The following is an 11,377-nucleotide window of genomic DNA, read 5'->3' as shown; positions in this document are numbered from 1 at the left end:
AGGGAAGTTGGCTCTGGAAAGAAGGGAAAGTTCTATGGCAAGCGCTTCCTTACCTGGAAACACATTCCAGCTACCAGTCCTGAAAGACCACGCTGTACCTGTCCTCAGCAAGAAAGGGAAAAAGGACAGGCGTGCACTTCTTCACCTCCAATACGCAGACCAGTCTAGGGGAAAAGGAATGAGAAACACAAAAATACAAGGAATAACGTGCTGGATGATGTGATAGGAAGCAGAGGAAAGGAAACAACATCTCCGTGCCCCTCCCAGGGAATCAATGTGCTCAGGCAGTCTCTGCTACCTGCTTACCCTGGAGCCATACTCCAGACTGACCCACCAGACATACCTGACAGAAAACACTGAGCCAAGAAACCCAAGAACATCACTCCTGAGCCAAGAGCCTGTGTTCCCAGATGAAGTTTTGTTTTCAAATTTTCAATTCAGAACATTTTCACAATTCCCAAAGTATTTCTTTTCAGATTGCTCTTGCCTCACRAATTATTGAAATGTCAGTCTTCCTGTTGCTTTTGTTATGGAGAGGGAACTATTTTCCCTGCACATTTCAGAATTTTCATGAGAAACAAAATCTAAGAATACAACCACCTTTTCTTAGCACATTGTATAATGCTCCAYGAAGGGATCTGAACTCTGTCTTTATCTGCTTCTTGTTTGCTTCTTGGCTTCTTTTCATTATCACAATTTCTCAAGGACTTTAGATCACTAATAAAGGCAAGCTGCAGGAATGCTTCCTAGACTGGTGAACTTCTCTCATGCCAAATACAACGAAAAGGTCGTCAAACTTCAGTTTTATCTTTAAATGCTTCTACGCAAGGTCATAGAATGGTACCATTGCTACTACCAAGAAYGATAATAGCCCCAAACTATAAAATAAGTCAAAAAAGAGAACCAAATCCTGAGTTCTGTCTCAGCCTCTTGCTTTCAGCGGACAACATTTTTCTTCTGCTTCTTGCTGCCTCGTCTTCCCCATCTGAAACACCTACTTCGCATGCAGCGCTTCTGCACAACAGTGCTTTGGATGACAACGTGGAGCCAAGACGCTTCACTTAAGTTATTCCTCAGCCATCACACCCATCTTCAGCCCACCCAGCTGAGTTGCCAAACCTCCACTGGTTCAAGCTCAAGCCCTTCCGTGAGCATGCACCATCCCGCAATGTCAACACGGAACCACCACAACACCGACCTAACAATTACACTTATATAATTGCAGTGCAGGCACATCGAAATAAGCCAGGATGTGCTGGCTGGATGCCTTTGGTGCCAACACCAATTCTTTCATGAATGCTGACTCTGAAAGCAAAATAAGCAGAAAAGAGCAGGTAAACTAACAAGTTGCTAGACTCATTTGTTTAGAACGACAGATAGACAAACACTTCTTTTTTATTTTCATTTTTTTAATATAAACAGCTTTTTATAACTCACAACCCAAAATAAGACCTGACCCAGCTGCAGTGCCATGTTAAACAATAATTACTCTATATAAGGCTTACCAAATGGGAATATTTGTGGGCCAGTGGAATGAAATTATTTTCGGACTTGCACAAACTTTCTCTGGGAGTGGTGAGACTAGCTGTGGGTAATGTGGTATACCTAAGAAACAAGCGGACACAGGAGGGTTTTTTCTGCTTCCAGGCCTCTGTTAAAACTCCCTAGCTGAAATTAAACTGCTTTCCAAAATTTCTGCTCGGGGGAAAAAAAAAAAAAAAAAGTAGTAGAAGTGAGATTTGTTTACCCCTCTATAAAAGTCTTCACTATGTCACTGTACACTCATTTGGAGAATCTCCCTCAACGTGGCTATATGTCATGCCCACTAAACCACACCCAAACATATGGGAGAGCATAAGCAAGCAGTGCTGCATGGCTAGACCCTCGTAACATTTCATTGTATTGTGGAAAAAAAATATGAAGCCTCATCTCCAGCTCCTGCATACCATTCAGATTGCTTCACCATGAGCTACTGTGCAACATCAGCCATTGAAACGTCCCTCRTCAGGCATTTCCTGGCGGGGACGTTGCAGGCACCTCTCTGCCAGCCCCACCACATGCTGCAGAGACGGTCCCTAGCCACCCATCAGCYGCAAGCACAAACCCCTCACTTGGCCTTCGCTTGAAATGATGCTCAACTATATCAATGCACGCTGCAGGGAACTCCGCGTCCTGCCTGCACTAGGGGTGCACTCCTGCTCTTCCATCAACACGTGGGCCCGCTCAAGGCAAGGCAAACCACTCAGGTTACTGAGGTTAAGGGAAGAAAAGCCCATAAATCTGAAGCATGCTCATCCTCTCCCACACTGAGTGTGAACCATTTCCAAGCGCTGGAATTTGTGGCACGAGAGAGCGCTCAGCCTGCAGAGAAAGCTGCTACACTCCTGGAGCTGGAAGCTTGTCCTGCCTGGTAGRAGGATGGGAATCTCTGTGTGGAATCCTGGAAGAGGAGGCTTACAAAGTTTTCAGAGACTTTTCGAAGCTCTCAGATCAAAATACTGCAAAAAATTAGTGACATGCCATTCTAGTGCAAATGGCAATTTTCCAGTTTCCAAAATATTCCTCCTCCTTATGTCATAGTAAAACAGGGTAAATATGGAAAGTGGTTTAGTGAGTAAGAAAATTTTAATTCAAAATAGAATCAGAGAGGATTAAAGCAAATACCCAGACTGTTCTAACCTGTGTTTACAGTCCAAATACTGTACCAATTCCTGTTATTTTCAGGAGTTTCTTCCTGTGTTGTAACATTCTCTTTGGGATTAAACTTGGCCTGTGCAACACATGATTCATCTGACTACAAGTCCATGGGCATGTGCTGCAGATGCTCATCACTGCCAATCCATCCTACAACCAAAGCAGCATGGAGCACACAGCTTTTACTGGAGGGGTATGAAGAAAGGGGCAGCATCTGCCTAACACTCAATTTCTACCCTTAAGTAAGAAGAATGATGGTGGTGTAAAATAAAGCCAGATTTTCATGTCTTCAGTGAAAGACAAGTCCACTTTCTAGTTAATATATATCCTTGCACCCAGGAATTTCAAGTCAAAAATTTGTTGCTGTGGAGCTGTTATCAGCACTGATGATGGCCAAACAYACCCCAGAAAGGATCCTCTGCCCTCACTGATTTAAAACAGATCCCTGTTTTTAGGTTTGCCTTTCATTCCATCTGCCTTCCTGCATTTCAGAAGATAAATTTTTTTCATGCTTTTCTGACTAGCTCTTTGAGTTCTCTCAATCATTGTGTTATTATTCAACACTAAGTCCACCTTGCTGCTCATTTTCTTTAAATGACCCTCACAAGTGCCTGCACTCTGTGCTCAGAGACACAGCAGTGCCTTTGAAGTTACACTGTCAAACTCACAGGTGAGATCCATTTTAGCTGCAACAAATCACAATATGCAGCAGAAGGTAAATCTAAGAATAATATATGGAAGGAATAAAAAGAGAGAAAGAGGAAAAATGACAACTTTATGGAAGCAATGGACTGATGAGCCTAGAAATGGGTAGCGAGCTTCTGAGCTCTCAGCTATCAATTGGAAAGGACCAATTTTGTCTCTTTAACAGAGACAAAAAGCCAAACATTGCAGCTGACAGAAAGCTGAACAACCCACCTTCAAAATATTCTCTGTTAGGATGTACGCCAGTGGGAAAGAGCAACCATGAATCAGGACAACAGCTTCTGTTGTCTGCAACTCGCAGCAGAAGGGACTTCACCAGCACTGGCAAATCCTGCAAGAACAGAATTCAAATTCCGCAGTGCAATTAGATATAAGCTCCACGTTATTCCAAGCTATCAAGCACTAAAAAGCCAGGCATGCACCTTAGTGTAAAGGTGATCAAAATCCTGCAACCAGTCCTCTGCTGACTCCCAMGAGAGTCAGACCTTTGGCACTCATGCATTTTCATCAGGCTCTGCTAACTAAGGACAGTGCCAAACCTATACTTCTACTGTCACTGCCTAAGATCAGCCCTTTGTGAGTACTTCCCCGTCTCTTATATTTTAGAAGTTGTAAAATAATTGAATAAAACCATGGAAAGCAAAATATACTTACCTTATTCCACTGGACTGCTTTTAAGTGCAGCTCTCCGTTTTACTTCTCTTCCTCTCTGTCATGGGCATTTCACTACATGGAAGAAAATTAATTGCATTAAGGGCATTACATATAGCTCCTCCTAGAGCTGGAACTTCTATACAGGTACTTCAGGTCGAAATTACAACCCGGGTAAATTGCCAATGATGGCCACTCCTGCACTGTAAGTGCACACTACAATAGCACCTTCTTACAAACACTGGACAAAACTGTACAAAGATTCATCACAATTCCTACAATAATTATGTCAGGTAGGTGGCTCATTAACACTGCCCCTAATTTTAGGGATCACTAGGCTGAGGCAGACGGGTGGAGTGAACTGTCCAAGCAGAATGAGTAGCAGTAACACAAAATAAAAATTTAAAATTAAAAAAAAAAGTGTTGGCCTAGTTTGACCCAAAACCAATGGAGTTAGAAGGGGACAGGGGGAATAATCCAAGGTCTTGATCCTCCCCAGGATCACAGCTAATCAAACAATGTTATCCTTAATATACGGCTTAGCTTAAGGATCTGTTTTTAGCTATCAACTGAAGTGAAAACATTAATTCATACAAATCGATATTCCTTAAACAGTATTTTGCGTGTAGAATATTTCTTCTGCTTTTGGACAYGAATTCTTAGCTAACTCAATCCATTTAAATTATTATAGCTGCAGAGTTCAGCAATTAGCTGTGTAAATTGTTTTCCTTGAGCGTATGGAAGGTTACATTACATAGTGAAATGCAAAATGCATTCTATAGCGAATGAAAACCTTTGAATGATGATTATCTTCTAAAAAAGCTGGGATAAGGGCCAGATTATTAAGAGGAAATTAAGACAGCTATTAGAGTTCTGCTTGTGTATCCAAGGCCTCCAGTTGTTTCATGCAAGTATTATCCACTTTCAGTGCAATGTCAGGGGGTTGCAAATGTAATTGTTTGCATATGGTGCCCACAAACTGCAACTTCTTGAAAACAAAACTTGAAAAGTACATCGGAGGAAGGCATGAGCAAGGAAAGAGGAAAAAGGTGCAGAGAAAACCATGAGAACAGAGAAGGGAAAGCATCTTAGACAGCATCTAAGACAGTCCTGTGAAGGCAACAGATAGCACTGAGGGTACTCACTATGCCTGAAAGCTGGAAGGAGGATGGAGAGGCTACATTCAGCCTATTCCACCACACCTATAACAGCAGCAACTCTTGTTTAAAGTCCTGAACACTAGATGTACTATTCCTGCTCTTGCATATACCAGATCAAGCAAGGCAGAGAGACTTTGAGGAGCACACTGCCTGGCAGCAAGCACTGGTGACAGAGCCATGAAAACAACGGAGGAGACCTAAYTCCTGGTTTTCTGTGCTGACTTTTGGACTAAACAGCCTCTGAAGATGCCCCAGAAGGCAAAGGGAGAAGGATGTCCCTGTTTAGGCTGCACATGCAGAGGTCTGCTGAGAATGGATTCCAACCACACAAGGCCAGATGCTCGGCAGATCAGCATCACTGGAAATCCACTGCCTCCRACAAAGCTGATGACGTGACCTATATAACAAAAACAAGCCTGAAGCAGCGAAGGAATATAACCCTGATTTATTCTAAATACAATATACTTAACACTGTCACTTTTCTTCCTCATGCCAGCATACAGGCTCAGGAAACAGACACATTTGGATGCTCTCAGCTGGGAATCATCTTCTTGCAACACTCCTAGATGATGCACATACTGTCTCTATTTGGGTTCACCCTTTCAGATGGCATGGTGCCCACAAAACAAGCTGATTAGCACTTGCCCTGGGCTATCAAGGCAAGGCAATGGTATGTTTAGATCAGCAAACTGCATAACAATATAAATGTCATCTATTCTACAAGAAGCTTTGGCAGTATTTGCATCTTGTGCTTCATTGCATGTACGCGCCAAAAAGAAATTCAAAGACTTGCAAACGGAAGATAGGCATGGGATTTTTCATGGGATTTGCCAGCCCTCCTGGCTGCCAAAACACGCTGTAGAGCAGTGGGTGCCTCATTAATCCCCAAAGACCATCTACCGGGTGTCAGATTGTATGTAACATGACCACAACTAATACATATATATACAGCCTTTTTTGTTCAGCCAGGCTCATAAGCAGAAAACGAACCACAAACAGTGCATCTGGCACAGTTTGAGACATGATCTGTACACTTGCCCAGAAAAGATGGCAACCAGCCTGAACAGAATAGCCCTGGGTGGTCACTAGCTGCTTGTGCAACATCTCTGCTGACGGGGCAAGCTGTAGCAACACCTCACACGCACAATGGAAAGCGGGATAAGGACATTCCATTTAGGACACAGGCTGGAACTCAAGCCAGGTCTCCAATGGCCCCGGAGTCGTTAGGATTTGATTGTTACTGGAGACCTCTAGGACACGAAATGATGGTCTCACTCCAGGTCCTGGTGAGCGCATGTCAGCACCATTATCACAGCACGCATCCATCTTCACAGGCGTCCCGCGCGGCGCAGCCAAGGGGAGGCTGATCTGTGTCTCATTGTCAGCAGCGGGGACTTTCCAGGACAGAGCTGCGGCGAGCGAGCAGGCTTCGGAATCGCCGCTCTATGAGTCCCGCTGGGTTTGCTAGCGGATGGAACAGGCTGAAAGCAAGGGATACGATGTGGGACAGGGCGAGAAGGCTGTCGGGCAAACACGGGAAAGAGCTCTGCGGAGAAGCAGAAATACAGTATGGAACGACATGCTAAATGGGGCACAGAATAAGACACCCAAATAATCAGGAACACAAACAGCACTACTAAATTAAGCAAATGTTTAGTAGTTTTCTCAGGTCTTTCTCCAGAGTTTCCATTTTGTTTGCACTCTAAGAACCAACAGCAGTGTCACAGGTAAGCTACCAACCTCTCTATATCAACTAACAGCAGTCAGAGGCTAAGTGCTGGCTTTACCCCAGTATTCTTTTCATGACAAACACAGGAACCACTTCATTTAACCATGTTTTCCAACCCCTGCCCCTGTTTTGCAAAAACGTGTCCTTCTCTGGGATATTCCTTCGTAACCCCACACAGCTTCACTACTTTCCTATTTTGTTTTACAATTCTTTGGTCAATGATAGAACCGTATCACAGAAAGACTGAAGAGTGACACTCTTRAGGAGATTATGCAAAATGTCATTTAGCATTAAATTCCTATTTGAAAATAGAAGTTTTTTTCCTCAGCTATGTTAATAAAAATCAGAAAACATACTCGGATTTCTAAGATTAAAGTACAACCCTTTTCAAGATTCCTTAGTCACGTCCTCATGCTACTGCATATTCCTCAAATTCATATTGACACTATACTTGAATGACTTCTTCATTTCCAAAACCAGAAATCTGTCCTAAATGCCTTTGTTCCATGAGCAGTACCCAGACTCATTTAACTCCTATGGCTAAGAGGATTTGTACTTTGTTATGAAGTTTATGGGGCAGAGATATTTAAAAGATTATGAAATGTGCTTGTGGGGAAAAAAAAAAGAATGTTGGAACATATCCATCAATATTTCTGTGCAAGTTGTTGAAGCATCAGAATTACACGCTGCAATTATCTTCCAGAATGTATAGCTCCTAGCACTGATCTATATGTTTAACAGGAAATGCCAATTAAGACAGCAGGAAAAAAATCTGGCATAATTGAATAATGAAACTAATACACCTTGTGCATTTGTTTAAAAGTCTCCGCCACTCTGATTATATCACGTGTAAATGGCTTTTTATGTGACACACTTGCCAACACAAATCTTTGCTCCAAGTCTGTTGCCTTCTGACTATGGACCCAGGATGAGATGCGGGTGCTCACAGCGAGCAGCGCCATACTGTATATGAAAGCACAATAAAGTCAACGGTACTTAATGTGAGCGAGACAACTGGAGTCTGGCTCCAAGAAAGCATGACGTAAAAGGACTTGGACCTCTCTCAAGGTTTTTTGTTTTTTTTTTTTTTTTCTTTTTGTTAAAACAATTACAGAGAACTCTGTAAATATGTCATAACAATTTTTTCCTCCACCTCTCTTTTATTGGACCTTTTCATGGAAATACTTTCTAGCTGCCTACCTGTTGATCTGGTTATTTTCCAACATAGTCAAGGAGTCATTTTGGGGTTTGATCACATACCATGTCAGTACTAGGGGAAGAATCGATCTATGGCGTATTTAATATGATAAACAGGGCAAGTTTTGCAATGGTAATGCAGAGCGTAAGAGCTCAAACAAAGAATGCCATTGATACAACCRCGTTTTGGATCAGGCCCACCGTGAATCTGAAAATAGAGCAAAGTAATCGCATGGCAATTCCCTTGCTGTAAATATGCAAAGTTCTCCTCTCCCATACAATGGAAACAGTTTTATGCTGATGTAGATCATGGCCCATGGATAATCAGCCCTGTATTCACTTCCCTAGTTTTGTGGAAACGTAATCAGGAAAGCATTATGAAGAAAAACCTGCCCTGCAGGGATAGACTTGCTTTAATAATGTTTATGACTTGTCCATATTGTATTTACGTCTGGAAGTTCATTTCTCGGGTTTTCCCACCCTTCCCCCACCTCAGCCCCAAAGATAATTCGCAAGCTGCATCCTTAACCAGGAGGCATGAGGGAAGCCCCACTGGGATTGCACAGAAATCTGCTCTCTATCAACTCAGGATGACACCCGGAGACATGCCAGGTTTTATCCGACTCAGGTCGCAGCTCACCTTCCCCTGGTCCAAAGCAAGCTCAAGCCTCCAGATAAACAAGCCTGGGGCTCAAGTCAAGCACGAGCTCTACTCAGCTGCCTCCTGTCCCACTCCTCCTGAAAGCCCTCCAGGCCCAGGCCACAAATAGCAATAGGAAAAGAAAATGACCGAAGACTTCCCCAGCACCTGCCAAGCTCACCATTGCCATCAATATCAGTCAACCCACTACAAGAACAAGCCTCAGAGAAACCCATTGGCAGAGCCGTTGCAGGAAGACAAGGATCTAAGGATGCTCCAAGTCATCAGAGATGAAACTTCCCGGGGATGCACGCCCCAAGATGAGACCTGGCCGCTTTGCCCACACGTGGACCTGGCCCACGCTGAAGCAGAGAGGGCCTTTGGGCTCCACGAGCGGCCACACAGCTCCCTGCCAGCCCGAGCACCCGCCTGCCCACGAGCGCTGCAGCCAGCGGACAGGTCCGGAGCCTGGACCAGGAGCACAGGGAGCCGGACCAGCCTTTGGTGGGGAGCCCTCCAGCATTCCCGACCCCGGGCTCCGCCCGCGAGCAGYGACTCGGAGCCGCTCTGCTCCATGTTACTGTACTAAGGTCCTTCTCTAAGGCACAAAACACACAACCCCCTCATGCTTTCCCCATCCCCTGCTCCGCTCGCTGCTCGTTTATCCACGAAAAAAAAGCCACCAACAGCCAATTTTCCCCCCGCCTTATACCTTCCCTTGTTTTCTACAAAGGAAAGGAGCCCAACCTTGGTTAACTATAAACCAAGGCAGAAACAAAAACCCTCTTGAATTCCTCTTCATTATAAATGGATTGTCAATGTGTTAAATAAATCAGTGAAAATGGAAATCCAAAAATAAATAGCCATCCTGCTGTTGCCATGACAACTCAAATTTTTACCTGGACAGAGATTTTAATGTTTCACAGTTAGCAATCACCAGAAAGGAGAGTCTTTTTTTTGACACTTCTCATCACCTACCCCCAACATAATAAAAGAGAATATTTTGGGTTACTTTTTAGCAAACACGGGAAGATCAAAGAGAGAAGCTATTTTTCACCACAGATAGGAGAGAATACACACAGATACCATTTCCAACATAGTTTGTAACATCTACTCAGCCCAGAAAGGACAGAATTTAAATTTTCCCTGYAGCAATCAAAGGCTCTAATGGAGCCCTGTTATGGTAAACACAGGGCACGTATAGAGTAAGATTAACATAATTTAAAGCCATATTTYGGCTCCTCTAAGATGGTAATTTTACTTAGGTAAAAAGCAGCATCTCAGACTATAAACAGCAAGTAAATATTTTACAACTCATACCGTCATTCACACTGGTGAAACGGGTGCGGAAAGGAGCTAGCAATCAGGAGTGCACTACTAACACAGCACTGGACTTTCCCCCCATGGTTCATACCAGCCTAGAGCCCGGGAAGGCAGCACAYTGAGGCCCTTTGCTCAAACCCACGGCTACAAAAGGCCCGAAGCAGCAAAGAGTGAGGACCCAGCCATTCCAGGGGCATTAACTCCCACTTTATCTATCTTATATATCTTGTCCTGCAGGATCATAAATAAAGCAGCTCAGCAGAGCAGAGGGGCGAGAGCCACCCAGGGGAGGCCTTTGGGGAGCTCAGGTGCTTTATAAAGCCGGCATTCCAAACCCACATCACCTGGGAACTCCTTAGCCAGCTAAGGAATGACACTTAAAGGTCTTGTATTTCATCTTACCTCAGGGAACTGGCCTCACAGCACCTCCCTGTCTGGAAGCTGGTAAGTGGATTCGCTAAAACAGTCAGCTCAGGAAACATCGTTGTCTTCTTGACTGGTAAACAAACAAAACAAAACTCATAAATCAGTGTTTCTTGAACAAGGAGCTCGGGTGATCAAAATGCAGTTTAGAACATTTCTTGGAAGCAGAACCACTTCAGTAAATTTCCCCTGGACAATTTCCTTGTAAAAYGTTTACAGAAGTAAGACGAATTTTCAAGATTACTTTGTCTTCATTACATTTTTCAGTGTGAAACACTCTAAAACATTGTTGTTGCAGCTTTGTTTCGAAAAGAATTTACGAGGAAGGGAAGCACGTGGGGAGCAGCACAGAAGCAATGGCTTCTTAGGAAAAGTCTACCGAAAACAGCACTTTGCACAAAAACCCTTTGGTCAGGAAAAATCTGACCAATATTCAAGTGAATTAATCCCAGTTCAAATCTAGCCTTATGGCAGTAACATATTACATACTCACTGAGCTGCACACAATATACCTGGCCACGATAAAGATTTCTAGGAATCTAAGGTTCAAACAGCTTAAAAGCCCAGGGTTTTGGTAGCTGAAGCTTATATCAAGTCCCTCACGTTTATACAGCCACGTACCCCCACACATGCATGCACAGTGAGATGGTAAAAGGGCTCTAAGCAAAATATGAGCGCTTGCATCCCAGCTTGCTGCAAAGCAAAGCAGGCTGCGGGCAGCGGTCACTGAAAGCAAGCATTCAACTCTACTCAGAGGCTCGTTTTCCTCTAAATGGGCCTCTCAGACTCGGTGACAACTCTGAGCTGCCTGAGAAAAAACATGAGAATAAAAAAAAAAAAAAAAAAAAAAAAAAA

This window comes from Nothoprocta perdicaria, unplaced genomic scaffold (genome assembly GCF_003342845.1).
Source record: "Nothoprocta perdicaria isolate Ctin4 unplaced genomic scaffold, notPer1 scaffold_201, whole genome shotgun sequence".
Classification (NCBI taxonomy): domain Eukaryota; kingdom Metazoa; phylum Chordata; class Aves; order Tinamiformes; family Tinamidae; genus Nothoprocta; species Nothoprocta perdicaria.
Note: the sequence above shows the minus strand (reverse complement) of the source record.